The sequence below is a fragment of the Lynx rufus genome, unplaced genomic scaffold (assembly GCF_022079265.1).
Source record: "Lynx rufus isolate CCGP_SWC_20201006 ecotype Redwood Valley unplaced genomic scaffold, mLynRuf1.p SCAF_17, whole genome shotgun sequence".
NCBI classification, from domain to species: domain Eukaryota; kingdom Metazoa; phylum Chordata; class Mammalia; order Carnivora; family Felidae; genus Lynx; species Lynx rufus.
Window position 1 is genome coordinate 37,251,670 of NW_025814831.1, and position 26,183 is coordinate 37,277,852.

General features: G+C 41.0%; 1 protein-coding gene across 1 annotated transcript in view; it reads left to right on the forward strand.

The window, feature by feature from the left end:
• The first annotated feature begins 24,079 nt into the window (after positions 1–24,079).
• SPTB (spectrin beta, erythrocytic) overlaps positions 24,080–26,183 on the forward strand; it is a 128,334-nt gene continuing 126,230 nt past the window's right edge. The window contains exon 1 of the mRNA XM_047079510.1: positions 24,080–24,181. The gene's annotated coding sequence lies outside the window, so the exon portion shown is untranslated. The remainder of the gene's footprint in view (positions 24,182–26,183) is intronic.

Consider the following 26,183-nt stretch of genomic DNA (forward strand, 5'->3'; position numbering starts at 1 on the left):
GCCAGCCCAATTTCACAGATGGAGAGAAGCTCATCTCTAAAGAGAAGTTCATCTGCTTGGTGAAGGTATATGTGATTCTTTCCATTATCTCAAGGGAAGTGTGAAATAGGGGTGGTTTGTCTTTACCTGGGGTCACCTGCCTGGGGTAAATGAATTAGCAGCAATTCTGGCTTACTACTGTGAACCCAGGTGAGTCTGTTCTGGCTGGGGTCAAGTATAACAAAGCTCCTAAAAGCTCAGAGCCGGTCTTTCTTTGCACTTTCTTTTATTTAGAGTTCTCATGATTATTCAGATTATAAACTCCAGTTTCCAAACACATTATACTTTAAGACAAGGGAATTGCTACTGTTGCCCTTGACTTTGTTTTCTCCAGTGCTCCCCACTCTCTTTTCATATACAGATGACTATTTCCACATACAGTTTTCCTAACATATGTCAAAATCTATGATTTTCTTTGGGGAAATATTATCCTTCAAATCTTACATGGATTGGGATAGATCTAATAATCAAAATATAACTGTGTTTTAGATATGCTTTAATTTTATTTTATTCCATTTCTAATGTGTGCCCTAAGGATATAGTAAAACTCAGAGCAGAATTTTGTTCTCTGTCACCTATATCAACTCCGAGAGGTGAAGGAGGTTGGAATTTTCAGAGAAGCCAGTGGAGTGAGGAAATGGAGTCAAAAAGCTCCTGTTTTGTCCTGGAGAATGGCCAGCAGAGGGAGGGTTTACTTCAAGGAAATTCAGGCACAAAATCCAGGAATCAAGAAGCTTGGGTGGTTTTGAAAAGAGTACTTTTGACTTAGAATGGAGAAAGGGTACATAGAAGCTGCAAGGAGTATTTAGGAAATAGTATGGTGATTTAAAGTCAAAATTTTTAATTTTTTTTTATTAAATTTTTTTTTCAACGTTTATTTATTTTTAGGACAGAGAGAGACAGAGCATGAACGGGGGAGGGGCAGAGAGAGAGGGAGACACAGAATCGGAAACAGGCTCCAGGCTCTGAGCCATCAGCCCAGAGCCCGACGCGGGGCTCGAACTCACGGACCGCGAGATCGTGACCTGGCTGAAGTCGGACGCTTAACCGACTGCGCCACCCAGGCGCCCCAAAATTTTTAATTTTTAAAAAAAAATTTAATGTTTATTATTGAGAGAGAAAGAGACAAGAGTCTCTTGAGCGGGGGAGGGGCAGAGAGCCGGAGAGGGAGACACAGAATGAGAAGCAGGCTCCAGGCTCTGAGCTGCCAGCGCAGAGCCTGGCACGGGGCTCGAACTCACAAACTGTGAGATCATGACGTGAAGTCAGATGCTTAACCGAATGAGCCACCCAGGCGCTCCCCCTAATTGTATCTTAATAACAGGAGGAGGACCATAAGCAAGTCACCTATTAGCTGTGCTTCAACTTTCTCCTCTGTAAAATAATGACAATAATAAATACACCTACCTCTCAGGGTTGGTTTAAAAAATAATACACAAATGTTTTAGATACAGGGGTATATGCATATAACTCAAGGATGCTAAGAAAAATAATTCTGGCTATAAGCATGAGGTGATAGAAGGGAGGGTAATAAATTAGGAAAAGGGGATTGGTAACAATGGCTAACAGCCTGCCTCAGGTGGGAAGCTGTGTCTAGCTGAATTGGATAATAGGAGACTGTGTTCCTTAATTTGTATAAGGTGGCTTTGTGCATTTGAAAAGACTGAGTGAGCATGCTGTGGTAGAGACAACGCTGTCAGGGAAGAGTTGTGTTAGGGAGGGAAACCATGAGGGAGAGAGAGAAGCCAGGTGCTTCTAGGAAGTAGACTTGGAAGTTCCCCAAAGGCACAAAGAGGCAGGAAGCCCTACTTTGGGCTCCTACCGAATTACAGGTTCCCAGTCCTTCTTCTGGTTCCTTGTACTTCTTTCTCTTGACAACATCTTCTTCGAGAACTAAGGAGAAAGTCCTCACCAAAGTTTGAGAAAACTGATGCATATTATAAAACAACTACAGAAGACAGTGCCAAGAATGCAACAGTTATAATACATCGCCTTATGTCACTGCTTTATTTTTTTTTTAATTTTTTTTTTTATTTTTGAGAGAGAGAGAGAGAGAGAGACAGAATGTGAGCAGGGGAGGGGCAGACAGAGAGGGACACACAGAATCGGAAGCAGGCTCCAGGCTCTGAGCTGCCAGCACAGAGCCCGATGTGGGGCTCAAATCCACAAAGGGCAAGATCATGACTTGAGCCAAAGTCAGATGCTTAACTGGCTGAGTCACCCAGGCACCTCTATGTCACTGCTTTAATAGCTCCATGATGGGGGCACTGGGGTGGCTCAGTCGGTTAGGCCTCTGACTCTCGGTTTCAGCTCAGGTAGGTCCTGATCTTGCAGTTTCATGGGTTTGAGCCCCTCATCAGGTTCTGCACTGGCAGTGAGGAGCCTGCTTGGGATTCTTTCTCTCTCTCTCTCTCTCTCTCTCTCTCTCTCTCTCTCTCTTTCTCCCCCACTCCTCGACTCAAACTGTCTCTGTGTCTCTCAAAATAAATAAACTTTAAAAAGAAAAAAAAAACCTCCATGTTTCCATATTGCCTTCAGGAAAAAAACCCAGCTCCTTACTACAGCATTCAAAGCCTTTTAAAATATGGCTCCAGTATACTTGTCTCACCTTGTGTCTTGCTGCTCCCATCTCTCCTTCTGCTACTTTTCCTTGTAATCACACATTATCTATTTGTAGCCTCACCAAACTACTCATGGCCCTAATCTCACCAAGTTCTTCCAAGTTTTCTTTCTAGCTTTTTGTGTGCTGTTCCATCTGCCCAGAATGACCCATTCTCTGCCTGTTGAGATCATATTCAGTCTCTCAGACATGGTTCCAATATCCCTGCTTCCATGAACACCAAATATTAGTTTCCTACTTGAACCTCCTGTAATAACACTGTATTCATTCCCCTATTGTGGAATGTAGTCACTATTTGAATGCAAACTCCTTTAACATGATGCTTGTTTCCCAGCTTCTAACATTATGTTCGACACATAGTGGCTGCTAGTAATGATTGTGATTGATTCCAAAAGCTGAACATGCAGTTTCACTCATCCCTCCACCCTACCCCTAATTCCATACACCATTTCCATGAACTATTCACCCCAGGTTGTTGCTTTCAAGGGTTTTAATATCTGAGAAGGAAAACAAAACAAAGAAAAAGTTTTTTAGGAGAAGAGTTTTGGTTTAAAAAATTGTTTTAAGCCAAGTATCTTCTTCTTTATGCATGAATAATTTATTGCTTAGTCATGTCTTCATGCTGTGCCCACCAAAAGGAAGATTCTACCTGAGGCGTGGATGACTCAGCAAGAACAAGTACCCTAATGTCATTCAATTTAACACCTCACTGCTCTCCAGGAAATGATCTGTAAACCTAAGAGTTCAGTTTATCACCTTATTCCTGGAAGTTTAGCAACAACTTCCTAACTTCAATTGGTTGTATACACTGCTTTGTCTTTTTCTTTCATAGATTAATTGAATCTATAATGATTTGTTAATTTGGATTCAAGTGGGATAGATGACTCTTCTACCAGTTTGGTTTTTTAGTCTGCTCCAACTCAGTTAACACTTGAGATGCCTTTCATTACAGAATTTAAAATAGTGCCCCAAATGTAAATATAGCTCAGGAATTCCATTTGATTCAATCCATACAATGTTTGGAGTACCCATCCATGCCTGCCTTCGAGTTGCTTACAATACAGGGGGAAAGAAAAACCAGTGATCACAACATAATATAATAATTATGTTTAGGGATGCTATTGGGACCCAGAGAAAGGGCAGGCCTCTAGCCTACAAAAGGTTGGAGAAAGGATGTTGGAGAGATCTCAGCAAAGGTTTTCCAAAAGAGTTGACATTTCAGCAGACTTTAAGAATTGATGGACATTAGAAAATATTTGGAAGGGTATTCCCTGAACAGGGATACAATGTGGGCAAAAGTACAAAGACACACGGAAACAAGTTTGGAAGGCTGGCGGGTAAAGTAGGTAGCATAGAGCTAAGTAATGTCCAGTCTTTTCATGAGAAGGATAAAGTTTTAACCCTTATGTCCAGGAGGCTGACTTCATAATTATACCCAGCCCTGGTAGCAGTTACCATGTAATGAACTAAAAAATTGCTCAGTCTTCTTCCTACTATATATCAGCATCACATTTTCCACCACAGTGGTTGTGTGGAGACCTATAGATATGGATTCACATCCCAGCTTTGTCACTTGTTAGCTGTGACATATTGGGCAAGTTGTTTAGCTTCTCTATGCCTTTTCCTTCATTTGCAAAGTGGGAATACACCTACCTCACTGAGTTGCTGTGAGAATTAAAGGAGATAATCCACTTAGCATAGGATCTGATATCTGTTAAATATGCCATAAATGTTAGCTATGTTAATGAAATTGAGTCCAGAGAATCTAATAAAAATATAAGCGTAAGTGTTTGATGATCAAGGTGTGGTAAATAACTGCAGCCCCAGAGGATCTCAGAAGTAGAAGAACTCTCAAGAAGTTATCTAATATACACCTATGCATCTAAGATCAGTGCTTAAATCAACAGCATTTGGCCCTGCCTGCCACCAAGGAGCCTAAATATATATGACAAAAGATGGAGTTGGGAGAGAGAACAAAATAAAATCACAAGCAGAAAGAAGGGAATGAGAGATAAAGGGAAAAGGAAGCAGAATGATGGGACAAAGAGGATAAAAAATATACTTCAGTGGGCACATCTACCATTAGTTGCCAATTCCTGGCTTACATTTCCAAAGCAGATGGTGACTTTAGTTAAGATATAAAGAACCAAATGAAAGGTTTGGGAACTCTAAGAGGTCATATATTCAACTATCCCAGGGGCATTTGGGTGGCTCAGTCAGTTAAGCACCCAAACTTTGGCTCAGGTCATGATCTCACAGTTTTTGAGTTCAAGCCCCGCATCAGGCTCTGTGCTGACAGCTAGGAGCCTGGAGCCTGCTTCTGATTCTGTGTCTCCCTCTCTCTCTCTGCCCCTCCCCTGCTTGTGCGCTCTCTCTCTCTCTCTCTTTCTCAAAAAATAAATAAACATTAAAAAAATTATCCCAGAGAGGCATAGGTATAAAAAGATCTCAAGCAGAAGGAAGAAGGGCATCTCTGGGAATGTTTGGAAGTCATTTTTTCTAAGGAGTTCTTTATCAAACTTGGGAGAATATTTAGAAAATCTCTAGATAGGTTTTTGTGTTTATTAAGACGGCTGATGTCATGAGGGGCTCACAGACTGCTGAGAGACTTGCTTAAGCAAAAACATCAGGCCAAAGGTTTATAGATGAACTCTGTCTGAGAGCCAAATTTTCGACAAGTAGTTCAAAGGCAAATTTCCCTATATCATTCCGTGTAAAAATAGATGACTGCTGCTTAACTCTAGTCACCAGCTTGGTAGAAGGAGTTTTAGGAAGGCCTACCCCATTAGCAGTTTGAACAAGCCAGTTTTCCTACCAGGAGCTTTCCCACATCCACTCATACCCCCATTTGATTTTGACTTGGTGCTCTTTGGTAGCATGGCTCTCTGTTAAGTATTTACTCCCGAGAGATGATTCTGTCCTAATTCTTTCTTTCCCACATGTCTTTCATTTTTTGGTTTGTGTTCTAGTTTATTTTTGGAGCCTAAGTTATCATGACTGTTTGCTGTCTTTTTCTGTTTTTAGGCTTTCTTCCTTCTCCTTTGGTTACTGGTAGTTTAGCAGGGATAATGCTAAGTTGGGGCCAGATGTTAATTAAGCAAAATAAGTCAAGCAAATCAAAACTTCCAAATATTTGGTTTCAGGTTACTTAGTCACAGCAGCATTTTTGAAGATGTAATTTTATTTTGATGTGAGTTACATAAACCCTCTGGTTGGGTTGTCAGCTTTCTTCTGTGTGGTGTCGTAGCAGAGCAATGCTATGCTGTCAAGATAGAGAGCGAGGACATTAATAAGTAACGAGGCAGAGCCATGTGCCAGAGACTATGACCCAGCCCTCACCAAAAACTTGAGGAGATTGTGTGATAACAATATCTCTTTCTAGGGACATAGAAAATGTTGTCTTCCGGCCACAATGACAATTGGGTGAGTTTACTGCTCTTGGAAGTTTACTCCTAACCTAAGTTTCATTCCTACATAACAGTAAAAATATCATCATGATGAATAAATAATTTTTAGTGTCTATTATGTGTAGGACACTGGCCAGGCACCTGGTGAACAAAGAGGGAGAAGGCATGATTTGTTCTCAGAGGATTTACTGTGTTGAGAAGATAAAGCATGTACATTTAAATACATTTAACAAACAAAAACTACCACATAACACATACTGGATGTCAAACGAGTAATATATAGGTAGCTGATTATACACTCCAGGTTGTCCTAGATAATACAAGTTTATACCTTGTTCCAATGTACTTATGCCCCCTGTAACTCTCAAACATCATAGTTTGGATGATAAATTATATGTTCAGCTTATATACACACTGTGGTCTAGGAATTAAGGGGAGAGAGTTTTTATCAATGGCTAGGATAGGTGGTAGGGAGTTCATGGAGCTGGTAGAACTTGAGCTGGGTCTTGAAGGAAGAGGTAGGACAGAGGCAAGAGAAGAGCATTCTACAGGAGAATATCAAGAACAAAAAGACCAAAATGGATGCGGGAAAAAAGACAGCCATAGCACAACTCCAGGGCACCCTGTCCATGTCATGTTCTCTGTGAATGGTGCCCTCTGGACTGTGTAACTGTTGGCTCTAAGTGTGTCATATTTGGGGAGCAATGGGAAGAACACTTTAGCCGGAGAAGAGAATTTGTGGAGAGGATTTATGTGAGAATCGAAGCAAGCATGGAATGGATATTGGAGGCTATCAAATACCAGAATAAGATGTTTAAACTTTATCCCATAGTGGATTTGAATGTAACTGAAGAGTTTTGAGCAGACAATGATACTTACAACAAAATGGTTTTGGAAAATTAATATTCCCAACTAAAGTATTCAATGTATGGAAAGGAGAAGAAAGAGGAAGGGAGAAGAGCTAGTTCTAAAAGTGTTGCAAATACCCAAGAGAGAGGTGATAAGAGTCTGCAGTAGTGGCAGTAGTAAGGGGTATGAAGAGACAGACTAGAGAGAGTTTGCAAAGCCAGGACTGATAGTGGGTAACTGGCTAACTATGTGAGGAGAGGGAACAATTAAGAATGACTTGAGATTTAGAAACTGAGTACCAAGAAAATGATGGTATCTTTGATAAATGTGGGGGAGTTGAGAGAAGTTAGCTTTGGGGGGGATAGATGAGCTCTCCTCCAGACATGATGGATTTGAGACATCATTTGGAAATGTTCAAAAGGAAAAATTAAATTGGAGCTGAGACAGGTGGTAATGGCTAGAGATGTAGATTTAGGAATTCTGTGTGGTACTAAATGATCATAAATACCATAAGATCACAAATAGCAGATAACCCACAATTATGGCTTAGGTTGCAATTGCATTTTGTAAAGTAGGAAGGAATACAATTTGCAAAGATAGCAAAAGAGAGATTCCAGAGGTGAAGGGAGATAGGACAGACAGTGTATACTCAAGAGAATCAAAGGAACAGAAAGTTTCAAGCTTGAGAAGTTGATCTGTGGAGCCAAATCTTGGAAAGCAGTCAAGGAGGACTAAAACTGAAAAAATTCATAGCTTTTGATGGTGACATCGGTTCTTTGGAAGGTACGATTTTATGTAGTTGTAGAGGTGGGCTCTATATTATAGGAGTTAAGGGATGAAAGATTGTGATTCAAGGGATATAATGAATGAAGATTGATCTTATAAGAATTTTGTCAGTAAAGGGAAGGGAAAAATATGATGAAAGTCAAGGAATATCCAGCATTAAGGAAGAATTTTTTTTTAAGGATATGATAAAGAATTTATATTCTGTGTTAGACTGTAGATAGATGGCACTTTATTTGCTTAAAATAAATCTTGATTTTTCAAATTGCTCATAGTACCTTTCTTCTTCTGAATTCCAAGCAAGAGGCTTACTAGAACAAAGGAGGAAGAAAATAAAGACAGGAAAATAACTGATAAAGGATTCAACAGTTAGTCATCAACAGGTGATTAAAATACACCTAATCTCTTCCACATAGATGGGGACCCTTTTGTTTCAGGCAGAAATTATATGCATTTATAGCTGGGACAGACATTTTGATTAGGAGAGGACATCTCTAAAATACTGAACTTTTTTTTTAGGGTTCTCTAATCTCCCTATTAACCCCCCAGTTAAAAAAAAACCTTTGGTGGCCTACAGATGTTCCAGCCTGACATCCATCCTGCTTTCCACTTCTTTGACCACCATTCTAGTTCAGGCCCCAATTACTTCTTATTCTGACTACAGTAATAGCCTGTCTCCCATCTCTCTCCACTCCAGCTATCCTACACACTGCCACCAGATTAATTTTCCCAAAGCACAGTTCTGATCCTATCTTGCCTTACTTAAAAGCCTTCGACAAATTCCCATTGTGAACTGAATTAGGTACAGGCTCCTCACTTTGGCTTTTGAAAGCTGGCCACAATATAGCTTTGGCTTACGCTTTCTGTCTTAATTCTCACAATTCCCTTATATTCAAACTGATTTACGGGCATGAAAAAGAGACCGTCACTTGGTCCTTCTATCTGGAGTGGCCACATGAAATTTCCCTGTGAAAACAACAAGGGATTCACATATAAAGGAAGGTAGAAGAAGGTATGGGAGTCATTTTCACATCCTATTAAATATGATCTTGCTGTCTGAACCCTTCCCCCAAATATTTTGTTTGTAATTTTTACATGGCATTTGCCAAATCCACTGTATTAGAGTCCTTTGTGTGCTATCTCTACCCTATTGGAGTGAAAACAGTTTGAAAACAAAGACCTTATGGTCCTCATTTATTATTTTCTTTAATGTTTATTTTTGAGACAGAGCATGAACAGGGGAGGGGCAGAGAGAGGGGACAGAAGATCTGAAGAGGGCTCTGCTCTGACAGCAGAGAGCGATAAGCTCGATGTGTGGCTTAGACTCATGAGCTGTGAGATCACAACCAGAGCTAAAGTCAAACCCTCAACCCACTGAGCCACCCAGGTGCCCCTTAGTCCTCATCTTTAATCCCCTTTGGGGCATAGTAGTATACCTTGTACTGAGAGCATTCAATACATTTTTAAAAATTCCCTGACAATATTGAAAAGAAATCATGGACTCTTAAGTAACTCTGCTTTTGCCTACCACCTCTCAACATGTCCTTACCCCTTCCTATGAAGATGCGAATGTTTTTATTTTTCAGTGTAGCAACTGCATGTCCTTTACACGGCTATGATGACATTATATGTTGGATTATAAGTAGCTAGAAGACAGGAACTTCTTGTTGTTTAACCTAACATGTATGTAATGCTTAAAGATTTTTGTACATAAGCTCTTAATAAATGTTTATAATAATTTATATATTATTAAATGTTTATAATAATGTATATAATAATTAGCTAATGCTTAATAAATGTTTATAATAATGTATATAATAATTAGCTAATGTGAATATAATAATTAGCATTAGCTAATCCATTTGCAGAAGGTTATTTTATAAGTCAAAGTTTTTTTTTAATTGGTATAATTGACATATAGCCTTATATTAGTTTCAGGTATACAACATGATTCAATATTTGTATATATTGTGAAATGATCACCCCATAAGTCTAGTTAACATCCATCACCACACATAGTTACATAATTTCTTTGTCTTACGATGAGAATATTTAAAATTTACTCTTTTAGCAACTTTCAAATATGCAATACAGTATTATTAGCTATAGTCACCATGCTGTGCATTACATTTCCATGACTTATTTATTTTATAAGTAGAAATTTGTATCTTTTAGTTCCCTTGGCCCATTTCACCCCCACCTTCCCGCCTCTGGCAACCACCAATCTGTTCTCTGTATCTATGAGCTTGTTTTTGTTTCTTTATTTGTTTGTTTTTAGGTTCTACATATAAGTGAGATCATATTGTATTTTTCTCTGACTTATTTCACTTAGCATAATACCCTGAAGGTCCACCTATGCTGTCATTTTTCTAATGACTGGATAATATTCTATTGTATATATATATACACATATATACATATATATACATATATACATATACATACATATATATACATATATACATATACATACATATATATACTACATTTTCTTTATGTATTCATTTAGGTTGTTTCCATATATTGGGTATTGTAAGTAATGCTGTAATGAACATAGGAGTGCATATCTTTTTGAATTCTTCCTTTCATTTTCTTTAGATAGACAGCCAGACATGGAATTACTGGATCATATGGTATTTCTATTTTTATTTTTTTGAGGAAACTCCATACTATATTCCAAAGTGATTGCACCAATTTATGTTCCCACCAACAATGCACAAGGATTCCTTTTTCCCCACATCCTCGCCAACACTTGTTATTTCTTGTCTTTTTGATAGTAGCCATTCAAACAGGTGTGAAGTAATACGTCTTTGTGGTTTTGATTTGCATTTCCCTGATGATTACTGATGTTGAGTCCCTTTTCATGTACTATTGGCCATCTGTATGTCTAGTGTTTTCAAACTAGGATGGAACTATATGAAAAGTTATGTATTAAAATATCAGTTTTTTTCTGGGGAGAGGGCCTATAGGCTTTATCAGATACTCACAGGGGTCTGCTGTCCAGGAAAGAGTAAGAACTAGCCTTATGAAATAATAAATTTGGAATTATTAACAATTCATATATACATATGGATAATACATATGGAATTATGAAATGGAAACATTTTTACTTTGTCTCTATTCATTTCTTTCAAAAGAATTTTTTAAAGTACCAGTAGATGTTCCATGGACAACAAAACCAGCACAGATAGAATCACTTAGAATAATTCCTGATGCCGCTTCCAGACCTCTACTTTGTCCCTACTTAAGCTAAGAGTATTGCCTTTGGCCGGGTTGAAGAACTGAATGATGCAATCCCAGATGTGGTGTATAAGGACATCACCATCTGTCACATGCATCTTCCTCTCCCCTCCTTTTATTATTTTTTTTTTAATTTTTTTTAACGTTTATTTATTTTTGAGACAGAGAGAGACAGAGCATGAATGGGGGAGGGGCAGAGAGAGAGGGAGACACAGAATCAGAAGCAGGCTCCAGGCTCCGAGCCATCAGCCCAGAGCCCGATGCGGGGCTCGAACTCACGGACCGCGAGATCGTGACCTGGCTGAAGTCGGACGCTCAACCGACTGAGCCACCCAGGCGCCCCTCTCCCCTCCTTTTAGTATTAGAAGGCCTCCACTGTTTTCACAGGGGATTTTTACCCTCATGTTCACTATCAAAATTCCCAAATGATCCCTTGTTTCTCATGCCAGCACTCTGGCTGATCCCACAGTTTTGGTTAAAAGGTTTTGTTTTGTTTTGTTTTGAAAGAGAGAGAAAGAGCATGCCCATGTGGGAGCTAGGGAAAGGGGCAGAGGTGGGGAGAAAGAGAGAGAATCTTAAGTAGGCTCCATGATAATCGTGGAGCCCAACATGGGGCTTGATCGCATGACTCTAGGATCATGACCTGAGCCAAAATCAAGAGTTGGACACTCAACCAACTGAGCCACCCAGGCATCCCAAATTTGTCTTAAGAAGAATAAAATCTCTTTTAACAGGACCAGTTTCAGACATGAGATCCATTATCTTTTCCTGGTAAACTTTAGAAAAGGGGAATGGGAAGTAAACTTTTCGCTTATTATTAAAACCTGCTACTTAGTTAATTTTCTGTAAATTCTTTCTCTTGCTGATTATTGATTTTTCTGTATCTTTTTTCCTTTCTCTGTTATTCCCTTTGGGATTCGCTCCCCCCCTCCACCCCCAGTGACTTAATTTAGTTAATGTTCTAATTAGTGCAGCTTCTATTCCAGCCGATTTCCTGGGCTTTCACATCAGTGCTTTTCCATATGATAAACTCCATTAACAAGTCTCTGAACATTCACAAAAAAGGAAGCAGTCTTTTAATGCAATGGGCTCTACCTCATTTGCCCCTATCTTCTGGTCCAACTTTCTTGGCTATCTTAGAGCTTCTTCAGCACATAATTCCATCAACAGAGAATTAGGGTTGAGCTGTGGCATCAAAACTGATGGCCTAACAGACTCATTTCTGAGTAAGTACTGTCCATGTCATCACTATAATTAAAAATATATTTTTATACCCAAGGAAGAGACCATCCATTAGAGTGGGGTTTTTTTTAATGCCATTTTTTCAGTAGTGATGTAGATTTGTCCTGATGCACTCTTCCTTTTCAATTCTAATTTCCAAGGCTTCTCCAGATATGATTAGAGTATAGTATAATCCAGGCTATGGAATAAAAAAACAAGTGAACCACAACAGACTGTTTGATCTGACATTCTAAGCAATGGTTTTCAACCTTTGCTATACATTGGTAGCGACTGGGGACATTAAAAAAAATGTCACTTGGGTATCATCCTCAGAGATTCTGACTTAGTTGATCAGGGGTACAACATAGGCAGTAGAGATTTTTAAAAGCTAATATAGAAGTTCAAGTTTGAGGACCAGTTTAAAATAATCAACAGGGAGGAGGGCACCTTTTGGGATGAGCACTGGGTGTTGTATGGAAACCAATTTGTCAATAAATTTCATATTAAAAAATAAAATAAAATAAAATAAAATAATCAACAGGACCAATACAGTCAGTTTCAATCAATGAAGGTGAAACATGTCATAATACTGTCATAAGACAGTAGAGGGCAGAGTTGACTTAAACTTATATAAACTGTCTTAGGAAATAGCAAGTAGTTAATAATGTAACCTTAACTTTGTACTTTGTGGTCGTCTTTTGCCACAAAGCTTTCATTTACTGCTAAAGCCAAATTACTTTTTGTATATTGGAATTTATTAGGAGGCCCCTTAGTGATGCCTCATCAATAGGATCGTTGTGTAATGTGCGCACTTTTGAGAGCACAAGGGAATTAATGATTCTGCCAGGATGACAGGTGTAAACCAGGATAGCCTGAGGTAAACTGTGACATATGGTCACCCTATGATCACCATGTCCTTTGTGGGATCCAGAAGAGCTAGAATCTGTAACATGGCTTTACTAATTAAACTAACCAGTAGTAACTATGTACTTCTGCTCATTGCCAAAGTCTTCGGTATTATTTTTGTGCATGCCCGTCTGTCATTGTTCAACATTATACCAGGCACCATGAACAATAGAACAGAAACTGAAGACATGCTGTTAAGTGCCAGGCATTATACAACCTAGTTGGGAAGAGAAAACTAATGCATGAAGCTGCTCTGGTAAATAAAATTCAAGAACCTCCTCCAAATCCTTTCAGGAAGCAGAATATAAAATAGGTGATAAATAAACTCATAAATAATACTAACCCTAATTATGTATAGGCCGTCCTTGACTTAAAGTGATTCCACTTACAGTTTCCCATTGTGGTCCTTAAACACCTCCAGGAGGCAGACCAGTTGACTTCCTGAGCTGCTGTGGGAGAGAACTTTAGAAATGCTCTTCCGTGTGAGCACAGCTCCTGTCCCAGGTGCCTAGCTCCTGAATAGTTAACCCATATAGCCATTGACACCCAAATTGAGAATTAAGGCATTTAACTTTAGCATATAAGGCATGACACAATTGGTGGCAAGCAAAGACTACAGAACCAGTAATTTCAGTTGGCAGCAGAAGGCTCCCTCAGGCAGAGCACATCCGAGGCTTAACTTGCTTGGACTCACAGATCTCTCATCACACGCCGAGATCTCTGCTGGCTCTTGTAGTCATGCCCCACGCTTTTTGAATGACAACAACTGCAGTGTTGGCCTGTATTTAATTTATGATCTCTTGCAACATTTTGTTTTCCTACCAATTTTCAACTTGGGTCAAAACTGTCATTTGCTGTTCTGTATTTAGAAACCTTATTCTTCCTCCTTTGCTGAATTATGTATGATCCCCTCTTTAGTGGTTTTTTAAAAAAAATTTTTTTAACATTTATTCACCCTTGAGGGACAGAGAGAGACAGAGCACGAGCAGGGGGAGGGGGAGCAGAGAGAGAGGGAGACAGAGAATCTGAAGCAGGCTCCAGACTCTGAGCTGTCAGCACAGAGCCTGATGTGGGGCTCAAACTCACAGACCATGAGATCATGACCTGAGCCGAAGTCGGATGTTTAACTGACTCAGCCACCCAGTCGGATGTTTAACTGACTGAGGCACCCAGGTGCCCCTTTACAATTTTTTTAAAGTAAGCTTCATGGCCAAGGTGGGGCTTGAAGTCATGACCCTAAGATCAAGATCACATGCTCGACCAACTAAGCCAGGCAGGTGTCCCTGATTCCCTATTTGGTTTGATTTAATCCATCTTCAAATACTTCTGCATTTTTTCAAATTTGAGTGATAAGTGATAATTATCAAGATTGATTAGGCAACATTAGGAAACTCAAATAGTTAAAGCACGGTAGTAAAGTACCCAAAGTTATGAGACTAATCCTGTCATAAGATGGTTAGCTTTGAATTAGATCCAATGGCCAGTCTGATGGCTTGACACATCTTCTCATTGCACATGGGATAAATTGGTGAGGGGGTGATCACAGGTCAGGCAAATCCACTTCCCAACACTGGTGATAACTGAGATGACTGAGAAAAACAGATGAGCTGGGCTCAATTCGTGTAACAGGAATAGTTCTTTACTTTCATGGCGCATATTTATTTCATTATCTGAGTGTTGATGAAAATATTTAGGCATTGTTTTTCTTTAGGTCATTGTTATTTTGTTCTTGTCTTGGCCCTCTCCTTTATCAAAACTGGCTCGCAGAGAAGAGTATAATATTTGCTATTTACATTTTACTGTATTTTTTGCAAATTGAAATATTATGAAAATATTTCCTAGTTACAGAGAGGGAAGGAGGCAAACCATAAGAGACTCTTAAATACTGAGAACAAACTGAGGGTTGATGTGGGGTGGGGGAGAGGCGAAAGTGGGTGATGGGCATCGAGGAGGGCACCTGTTGGGATGAGCACTTGGTGTTGTATGGAAACCAATCTGGTAATAAATTATATTTAGTATTAAAAAAAAGAAAATATTTCCTGCTTATAAAATATCCAAACATTATAGAAAAATAGAGAAGGAAGTAAGAATTACTCTTTTTTTTTAAAGGGCTTGATAAGCACCTGGAATTTTTTTAATGTTTATTTATTTAATTTTGAGAGAGCCAGGGAGCTGGGGAGTGGCAGAGAGAGCGGCGCAGAGACAGAGGAGGACAGAGGATCTGAAGCGGGCTCTGGGCTGACAGCAGAGAGCCTGATGTAGGGCTCAAACCCACAAACTGAGATCACGACCTGAGCTGAAGTCAGACACTTAACCGACTGAGCCACCCAGGTGCCCCAAGAATTACTCTTAATCCTACCATCTAGAAATAACATTTTTAGGAGTATCCTTTCTGATATAAAATACCATATTTCTTAGTCAAATAGAGATGATGTGATGCCTACGTTTATAAAAAGTTCAGCAGTATGTCATGACATCTTTCCCTATAAATATATAAAACCACATCATCACTTAACTGACTACATAGAGTGTGTGTATGTGTGTGTGTGTGTGTGTGTGTGGGTGTGCATGTATATACACCATACCTGGTTTAACCAATTCTGTTTTGATGGATATTGATTTCCAATTTTTCATTTTAATGAACATTATTATAGTGAACATCCAAAATGTTCTTACTATAAGTGTAAAATGTAGACAGCTCGAGCTGAAAGAGGCCTTAAAGACTAGTGAGTTCAATGCTGTCGTTTTAAAGAAGAAAAATTGAGATGTAGAGAAGATAAGGGGGGAGTAGAATCCAGGTCTTTTCACTATGTCTACTGATTTTTCCAGTCCACCCTGCTAGCTTCTTTTAAAAAAATTGATTAGCTATTTTTTTTTAAATTTTTAACGTTTATTTATTTTTGAGACAGAGAGACACAGAGCATGAACGGGGGAGGGTCAGAGAGAGGGAGACACAGAATCCGAAACAGGCTCCAGGCTCTGAGCTGTCAGCACAGAGCCCGACGTGGGGCTCGAACTCATGGACCACGAGATCATAACCTGAGCCGAAGTCGGCCGCTTAACCGACTGAGCCACCCAGGCGCCCCATTTTTTTAAAAAAATTTTTTTTAACGTTTATTTATTTTTGAGACAGAGAGAGTATTAGCTATTAAAATGCTACTAAACAGCATTGGCTTTTTCTTACTCCAGTAGTTGAAAGGCTGTCCCTTAAAAACCAACTCTTCCCAAGGTTATTTGCATTTTAACATTTGTTCTTAGTTGTGAAATAAGTTTGCAGGTTCCTATAATCTTTGGAATGAGGGCATTCAGTATGATTTCGAGTATGTGAAATCATATGGGGAAAGCTCCTATTTATCAATTTCTGGCAGTATTTGGTAGAGGTGAGGAGTGGAAATTGAGAAAGATTTAGCAGGGGTTGGGGTCAGATATGGGATACTGATGTTCATGCATAACTTTGGAACCCTTCCAAAAGAGGGCCTACAGCTTTCACTTCTTTCAGTTTCTGCTATGGAAGGTCCAGAGTATATGCTTCATTAAGCGTATTTTGATAATTAAGATGATGGTAGAATAGAATAAGCAACATGAGTTGTTGTTTGCACATGCTCAGCATAATTTGGGGCTAAATTCTTGACTTAGTTATTGATTTGAAATATCAGTCTATACTGTGGATAATCTACATTAAATATCATGGGAATGTGTTAATTCAAAAACCATGAGATAGTGCTTCCTGGATAAATAACTCTTTAATAAGTAAAGGATTTGGAGTTCTATGTGATTTTTTTGGAAAATTACTTGAACTCTGAGTATCTTTGTTTCTTTATCTAGCAATAAGGATAATGATAGCAATTTACTTCATGAAATTGAATAAAAATGATTATATGGCATTTGGTAAAAAGAAAATGATAAGTAATCCTTTAAAAATAGAATTTGCCTTACACAAAGGAAAATGAGGAAAAATGATGTTTTTGATAAGAAGTGGTTATTCTACAAAATAAATCATGTTTGAGTTGAATCATAGTTTCTTGTAGACTTTAAAGCATTGAAGAAATATCCAAACAGAAGTTAAGCAGCTGCAGAGATATCCCACAGAAGGGAAAATGAGATGAATTTGCAGAGGTAATGTAGTTTTTTATTGCAGTATCTTTCCAAACTTTATTGAAATTTTCCCAAGGGTCTTGGTTAATATTATGAAAAAATATTCTGAATTTGGAAACTGCTCACTAACAAATAAAAGCAATTAAGACCATTTATGCTGGTAATAATTATCACATAAATAAAAAATTGTTAATTGGTTGAACTATAACTGTTGCTATCATTCTTTATTAACAAACTCAAATTTTTTATTATTTATTTTTTCTTTTTTTAAGTTTATTTATTTTGAGAGAGAGAGAGAGAGCATGTGCATGCACATCAGCAAGCAGGAGAGGAGGAGAGAGAGAGAGAGGCAGAGAGAGAATCCCAAGCAGGCTCTGTGCTGTCAGCACAGAGCCTGAGATGGGACCTGATCTCATAAACCGCTAGATCATGACCTGAGCCGAAATCAAGAATCAGATGCTTAACCAACTGAGCCACCCAGGCACCCCAATAAACTCCATTTTTATATTGTATTTTCTCTTCTTGATTTGAGTTCTGGCTTGATAAATATCTATTAAGGAAGAGAACACATCTTTAGGTTTAGGTACTCGATTATCCACATACAGATTATATACTTTGTGGAGTACTCAAGATAGACTGTTAATGTCAAAATAACATCAACTCACTGCTTGTAATGCTTTTTGATCCACCTTCCTATGTTCTTAATCCCATGAGCTCAAGGCTTTGGCATATTGGAGGGTGGCCTTAATCCAAGGATGAGGTCTGAAAATGGCACTGAGAGGGTAGAGCCAACAAAGTCAAAATTCCATGCTGAACCATCACCATTATATTTGCTGTGCCTTATTATGAATGACACTGGAAGACAGCAGGCTACTTCCCCCTTAGGTGAACTTGGTGGTAGGTGTGAACATGAAACCTACTTAATTTAAGATTCCACTTGTCACCTATAGTCAGTAAGTTAGGTGTGAATGTGCCAAGGTGGCTGAGGAACTGGTGAAATTCAGGCACAAATATTGCCAATTATTTTTCAGTGAATTCACTTTAAAAACCTCACTCAAACACCAAAAGGAAAGTGGTTCTCCTGAAAAAAAATCACAAATATGTATTTTTAAGCCAAATAGAGATGATTTTGAATTACCTACTTCTTTGATCAATTTCCATAATTGCAACTCTCTTTTAGTTTCCATGATTTCTTTGCTAATTAATTCACCTATTTACTCATCAGGCCTTTATGAAGTATAAGTTGTAGTCAGGCACTGTGTTAGGTGCTAGGAAACTGAAAACAATATTCTGTAAGCAATGGGGAGCCCCTGGATGATTTAAAGTCATGGAGTGACATGATCAGATTTCCTTTTTTACAATGTGTACTTTGGCTACTCTGTGGAAGAAGAGTTGAAGGAGAATGATACTGGAGAATGGAGAGCAGTTAGGAGGCTAACAGAAGCAGTTCGTGTGAGAAAAGATGGGGCTGAATGGTGTGCCCCCCAAATTCATATGTTGCTATCCTGACCCCTGGTACCACAGAAAGTGGCCATATTTGGAGACAGAGCCTTTAAAGAGGTAATGAAGGTAAACTGAGGTCATACTAATCCAATATGATAGTGTTCTTATAAGAAGAGATTAGGACACAGGCACAGAGGAAAGACCATGTGAAGACAGGGAGAAGATGGCCATCTATAAGCCAAAGAGAGGAGCCTTAGAAGAAACAACCCTGCCAACACCTTGATCCCAGACTTCTAGCCTCCAGAATTGTGAGAAAATAAAATTCTGTTGTTTAAGCCACCCAGTGTGTGGTGATTGTTATGGAAGCCCTAGCAAACTCATACAGCCTAAACAATGCAACCGTAGAAGAACATTAAGCACCTCCTGGCACTACTAGTCCATCAGCACACCCCAATATAAGCCTGCTATTACATCTGCACAATCTGGCATCCCTTACGTAACAATCTGATCCTGAAAAGGGAGGAAGAGCTCAGGAGCAGTTATAGAAGGAAAGATGCTCATTTATTCCAAAGCCTGGCTAGTGCTTCCATGGACTAGTGGATGACAGTATGTAAGCCTTGTTCTTCTGCTCCTTTCCATTATTGGTGGAGGAAAATTTGAAATTGGTGGCACCTGCTCCTTCAGAGGATGGTCATGTTGGTATTTGCACACTTGCTGCAGGCTTTCAGGTTCCTTACAGTGACCATTTGATTGAGGCATCTAATGGGGAAGTTTGGTCTTTCATCTTCTATCTTGTAAATGTATTTTATGCCAAATAGAAATGATTTTGAATTACCTACTTCTTTGATTATTTCCACATTTGCAACTCTCTTTTAGTTTCCATGATTTGTTTGCTCATTAATTCACCTGTTTACTCATCAGAACTTTATGAAGTATATCTTGTAGTCAGGCACTGTGTTAGGTGCTGGGGAACTGGACACGATATTCTGTAAGCAATGGGGAGCCCCTGGATGATTTAAAGTCGTGGAGTGACATGATTAGAGTTCCTTTTTTACAATGTGTATTTTGGCTACTATGTGGAAGAAGAGTTGAAGGAGAATGATACTGGAGAATGGGAGAGCCCTGCCTCTGTTTTGTCTTTGGGAGTTGTGGAGGGCCTGGTTCCCCTAGATGTTTCCAGAAATGGAATGGAAATTTTAGCTTAGTGTCATGAAATACATCTCTTGGTGAAAGGATAAAGAAGGGAACTAATTTTTTTTCAGCTCTAGGCACTATTTTGAAGTTTACATTACCACAAACTCCCGATTCCTCTGTTGCTAGCAGGATTTGAATGAGTGGAACATCAGGTAGGTTCAGGTTTATTTGGTTTGGCAATTCCTTTTGTAAGTAACTTTCTGATGTTTATGTTCATTTTTAAGTCAAAGTAGTTTTAAGTTTCAAACAAATAACTTTGTTCTGTGATTCAGTAAAAGTAGCTTTAAGATGAATTCAAGACAGAGAAAGTTAGTCTAGTTTGTTACAGTTTGGGATTTTTAATTTTATTCCAGTTATTAGACTTTATAAATAAAATCATAAACTTTAAACTGTACATAAAACTGTAAACTATATTTTAAAATCTTCATCCTCCTCTAAATTTAGGATTTTATAATATGAAAATTCATATTTTCTTCAATTCTGAGAAATTTCATTCTACTTGGTCATTATAATTATCTCCTTTACTCTCTCTTCTCTTTCCTTTAATAACTTCTACTAGGCGGATATTGGACTTTAAGGATCTTGCCTCCATGGCTTTCAACCATTCTTTCAAACTTTCCGTCTCCTTGTTTTTGGCTCTGTGTTTGGGGAGAATTTCTGTAGAAATTCCTACTAATTCCAACTAGTTTAGTAGAATTCCTACTAATCTGACTTTCAGCTTGGTCACTTTTGCTCATCACCTAATGATTTTTCAATTTGAGAAACTACTTTTAAATTTCTTGTTGCTTATTTGTCATGGATGCAATATTCTTTCAAATCTTGCTGAGTAACATTTAAATTCATTTAAAATTTATCTCTATGTCCTTTATTAGCTTAGTTTCCTCTGATATTACTTCTGTTAGTTGAGTCTAGTACCTCTCTCTCATGGTATTGGTTCCTCTATCCTGATAAAAATCTTTGGTGATTTTGGTTGTCTGATGATCTTTTATCTGAGAATTCATTTGCCTGCCCATTCTGTTTACCACAGTCTCTCTTCAGGAGCTGTGAAGGAAAGGTACAACATGCTATCAGGAGAGAGTGAAGGTTTCCTGTCCTTTCTGGGGGTCAGTAGATACCTGGGCTATGTCCGTCTGGTTCCAGGATTTCCACTCACTTATTTGTCCCACAAACATCTGATATTTAATGCCAGCAGGGAGAGGAGGCTCTTCAATGAATTATTCTGTCCTGGGGCCCCCTCCTTTTCTTGTATCCTTTGACTCTTGCTTGGAACTTCTCTAAGCTATTCCTTATCCTGAACCTGTTTTGACTTTTTCTCATTTTATTTCTCTTTAGATCAGATCCTGTCAGGATTTCCTAAAAACACTTGGAAAATTGATCAGCCTTTGTCTTATTTCCCTGTGCTGTTACATTCTTATTCTAAGTGGTACCTTTTTATGAGATTTGGGATGAAAGAAAAGGTAAATGCATGTGCTTAATCCATCTTGATCTAATCTCTACCTATTATTTTATTATCTCTACTAATTATCAAATAATAATAAGCTCAAGGTGAAAAATTCGGAGAATATAAAGATAGAAAGCAGAAGTTCCCTCTGTGTCAGATGCCTCTAATGTCCAAATTTACATCCTTTTGGCCTCACCTATTGATATTAGCTGGAGGTGGGTAGGCCATTCTGAGTGCTTCCTCTCACTTTCTCGTTTACTGGCTGACTTTCCTTCTGGCTCAAGACCTTCAAATGCACACCTTCCCTTCTGGCCCAATTACTTGCAGATTGCTTATTGTGAGCTTGCTGGGCAGTTTGGAATTGGGAAGTGTCAACATGGATGGGGGTAAAAGGGGTGCAGCCCCTTGACCAAAGAGAATGAGGGCCGATCTCCCATCCTTTAGATAGACAATTCCAGCAGGCATTACATACTCTTCTCAGAAAATCCCTGCAGAATTAATCCCTGTTGCCCACAACAATGACCTTGATTATGAACCCTTATATTCAGCTTTTCCTTCTTCTCCCCAGTTTCTCATTCTCACTCCCCAGGATTTGCTATTTTTTCCCCTTCTTTGACAATGCCCTTTCTCTCTGTACTTCTAAACTTCCTCTCTCCCTCAGTTCTGATTTATCATTTCACTATAACTCTATTAGCTGTAAAGCATTTGGGGATGCTGTCAGAATAACAGGCTCTGTAGCAAATGAGGTTGTATTGAATTATTTAGCTTTCAGCTAAAGTGGAGATAACTAAAGCAGCTGAGCTGGTTTGTAAAATCCTAGGGTAATCTGTCCACCGATTTGGTACTTTTATCATATTAATTTTTCTTATGGCTGAAAATTATAAATTCTAAGGCTACAAAGAAATATGTGTTCAACTTTTCATTTCAGTGCCACAGACCTATAGCTAAGGAATTATCTGTTTCATGTAGTATACTATTATGTGGCTGCAATCCTCGGGAATCATGAATTTATTTAATAAGTTTATTCACACAAGGCTTCTAAAAAACATAAATAATTTCTCACCATTTTTTCTTTCAAAAATAGATGAAGGATTTCTACTTGAGATATAGCATATTCTCAGCTTTTGAAGTTGGCCTGTTTTTCTTGAGTTTCCCTTGCCAGAATTTGGTTCTTAAATAATTTTTTAAATGAAAAAGATCTGTTTCTAACTCAGTAATAAACAAACGGATGCTTAAATGTTATCAGAAGTGGGGGCATCACTACTAATTTAATGGATGACCATGAATATTCTATCATCTTTCCTATATTACTAGTGTCTCTGGAGAAACTGAGGTTAACAAGGGCCCGGGAGCGGGGGGGGGGGGTGGGGGGGGGAATTCTGCGGCTTTGTAATATCAGTGGTGTTTGCCCCACTTAGCATCTCGGTATCTAAATGCCCATTCTGAAGTGTGGCTACAGCAGGAAGTGAAATATCTTTGCATCTGTTCAACATATAAACTAAGCATGCACATCTGGCAATTAAACACCCTTTTCCTGGCGAATCCTGGAAAACAGCATAATTATACTCTCAAGCAAATAACTCAGGAGTAAGACTGTTCCGTTGTTAAGAAAAGCAGGCAGTATCAAAGTTACAACTCTTTTCTACATGTTCGTGTTTTTAATCTCCACTGCCATCCATAATATTTGGGAGTACCTGGGCTGCTACGAGTTACCCGAGTGAGAAACTGGTCTGGAAACAGCAGATGGAGAAAAGAGGTGAAAGCTACAGTTAGCTGTACACTAAGTGTTATTGAACAATAACCCCTTGTATCTTAAGAAAGTCAGGAAAACGGACAGCCTTACAAGCTGCCCATTTTCTCCTGTGAATCTCTCTCGAGGTGACTCGGAGGTGCCTTGTCTTTCCTCTTTGGCACCATTGGTTCTCGTGTTTTCTCTGGCCTACTGCATCCCACCCCATCCAGGCTTGCAGTGAGGAAGACCCTGCTCGCCTGGAAAGAGGGGCCGGACAGGAAGTGCTGGTGGGCTAGCGTGGCAGTTTGCCTGTTGATTTCAGTCCTTGCAATGTGGGATGGTCGGCTGCGCCCCGCCAGCATTGCCGGGTCTGCCCCGACCACACCAGGTTTGCAGACAGAAACAGACAGTAAGCCTGCGGGCTGGGGGCGGGGACCTCCGGACCAGTGCCCATCCCTACCTTCCCAGAGTCTGTTCGTACAGCCTGCCAAGTGAAGTGCGCCCCGGAGCGTGCTAACACCAGCCCTGGGGAACAATCTCTCCCAAACCCGCTGCAGCGGGGGCGCATGGTCGGGGCTACCGCCTCGCCCACCCTACGGTTTAAGCGTGTGTTTTAATATATTTTAAAAACCTGACACTACACAGTGGGGACGCAGGGCGGGAAAGGCTGGAGGGCTCATTTTCGTGGCCAGGCTTGCTGCTCCGGGCTCACGAATTAGGCCCGAGCTGCAGAGTCAAACCTTTTTCCCGCCGCAGGGAGCTCGGGGTAGCGGGCGGTTAGGGGAGGTGAACGACGATGGGGGCGCTGCGGGCGGCTGGAGCTTCTGGCGTCCCGGGCCCAGGCGGCCAGCCAGGAGGCGGAGGCCGGCCGCGAGAGCCGGGCGGAGGCCTGGCAGGTGCCCCTGGGCGCGGAGGCTGATTGGCAGGTGCGGGAGTGGGTGGGGAAGGCGGGGGCTGGGCCTGGCGCTGCGGGAGGCTGCGGCCCCGCCTCCCCGCCCCCGCCGCGGGACTATCTGGTCCCGGCAGCAGCGATGTCCCCCGGCAGGAATGTCCCTCCTCAGATAATGTTATTTATATCTCTGGGCGGGTCCGCGGCTCGGCAGCACCAGGCGCCCGGCGGCTGCTGTGCTAGGAGCCCCGTGCTGCCCTCTTCCCCCTGCGCCGCCGCCGCCCCTGGCCTCGGGGTGGCCGCTGCTACAGCCCCAGCGCAGGTGAGTCCCGGGAGGGCCCAGCGGCCGGCGGGGGCTGGGTGCGGGTGCGGATGCGCGAGGCTGGGGCGCTCGGCGCGAGCGCAGAGGAGGCGCTGGGCCCAGGGGGCGCGTGACGCGCGGGGCCCAGGGGACCGGGTAGGGGCTCAGCCCCAGGTGCGGGGCGTAGGGCCCGGGAGGCCCTGGCGGCTGCGGCAGCGAACACCCTGGGGCGCGGGAATCCGCGTGGGCTTTGGAGGCACTTGCCGAGCGGGGCGCTTTGCTTTGGAGAGCTGGATCCTGGAGCGTCGCCCTGGGGCTCCGGGAGGGCGGAGGTTGTTGGGGGGGGGGGGGCGGTGCGTGTTTAAGTCTCGGGCCGCATCCTCCCGGACTCCGGCGTGGGGGCAAAAGGTATTCTGTCTCTAGCTTGTCGGACCTTCGCGGTGCCCTCCACCTCCTGCTGCGGGGCTTCTCAGCCCAGGGCCGCTCAGATTCTCTTCTAGGGAACTTGTCCGCGCGCTCGCCAGGCAGCCCCGTGTCCAGGCAGGGAGGACAGGGAGGGTCAGCGGAGGCGGGGGGGGGGGGGGGTCCGACCGCTGGCCGCAGGGAACGACGCGGAGTGGCTGGGTGCAGACCCAAGGAGGAAAGAGCAGAATGCCCGAGGCATACTCCAAGGACCTCCTGACCTCCTCTCCCAAAGAGTTCTCCAAGCTGCTGCTGTCCACTATACTCTCACCCGCCTCACCAGTTCCTCTTTCTCCAACAACTTGGCCCTGAGAAATATAGCAGAAAGTGGGAGAAATAACAGGAGCTTTAAAACCATCCCCAACTCCCACTAACTCTTCCAGACTTCCGAGGGTGGGGAAGTTGCTGTGGGCTTGAGTACCGTTTCCGTGACAACAAGCTCCAGGTAGGGCCTTGATTTACAGCCTATTAATATCCAAACCACTGTTTTCACTGAGCAATTAGAGGCGTCAGGAGTTGATAATAACGCGCTAAACTGGCTGAAGGGAAATGAAAATCCACTTAAAAAAATTTTTTTTAGGTGCATCACATGGGGGGGGGTGTGTGGAGAGATAGTGACCGTATTTGTGTAACCATAACTCCTGTCTGTGGAGAGCCTAGGCTGTTACCTCCAGATAGGAGATAGCAATCCAAAACTCATAGCCTTGAGTTGTTCTGATCTATACTTCAGTTTCTAGGGAAAATGATTCAGGTGGCTCCTGAATGAGAGGAGTCTGCAAATCAGAAGTTTTAGGGACCTCTATATTGTCCACTAACCTATCTTCAGGTTCACAGATGGTTCTGAATTTGATTCTAGAATTCGCTCTTTGACCACCCTGTGATCTAGGGCAGATTATTTCCTATTTCAGGCCAGAGTCAGACTTTTACTCTTTTTCTAGGAGCCCTGGATTCCAGAATGTCTTTAAAGACTCTTTTTTGTAAGCACAAAATGTTTAAGTGTAGGACATGCCCAGCACCCAACACAGTAGGCTTGTACTTGCCCGGAGGTTTGGGGCTAATTAGGAGAAGGAATGTTAGGCTCACGCTGGAGAGCCTACCAGCCTTGAAACCAATGGACTTCTCAGAGGTGGATCATTTATACAGAACTTTATCAAATTCTAGAGTAAAACAGCTGAAAAACATAAACCCTACATTATGAAAAATGGTCTTTATACCCCTTAGCTGTGGCTCTTAGCTTTATCTGTGGCCCAGTCACAAAGATTGGGGATGAGCCAGACCTGTTAATCCTAAATTCTCGGAAGGCTCAGAGTCCACTGGTGGAATTGAAAGCACCTGAAATCTCCCAGGCATCCAGGACGGGTCTTGTAGCACAGGCATATCAAGTTTTCCTGACTGGCTTGCCCAGCTGAGAGCTGGGATACCAGGATACCACTTTTGCTCTGGTTGTGGCTTCTTCCAAATGTTCTGAGGGTGTCCTCTAGCTGAACACCTACTAGATGATTAGCTTTGAGGTACATAAAGGTATGGCAGTAGGTGCACTCCCATGAGGGATCGTATTTGA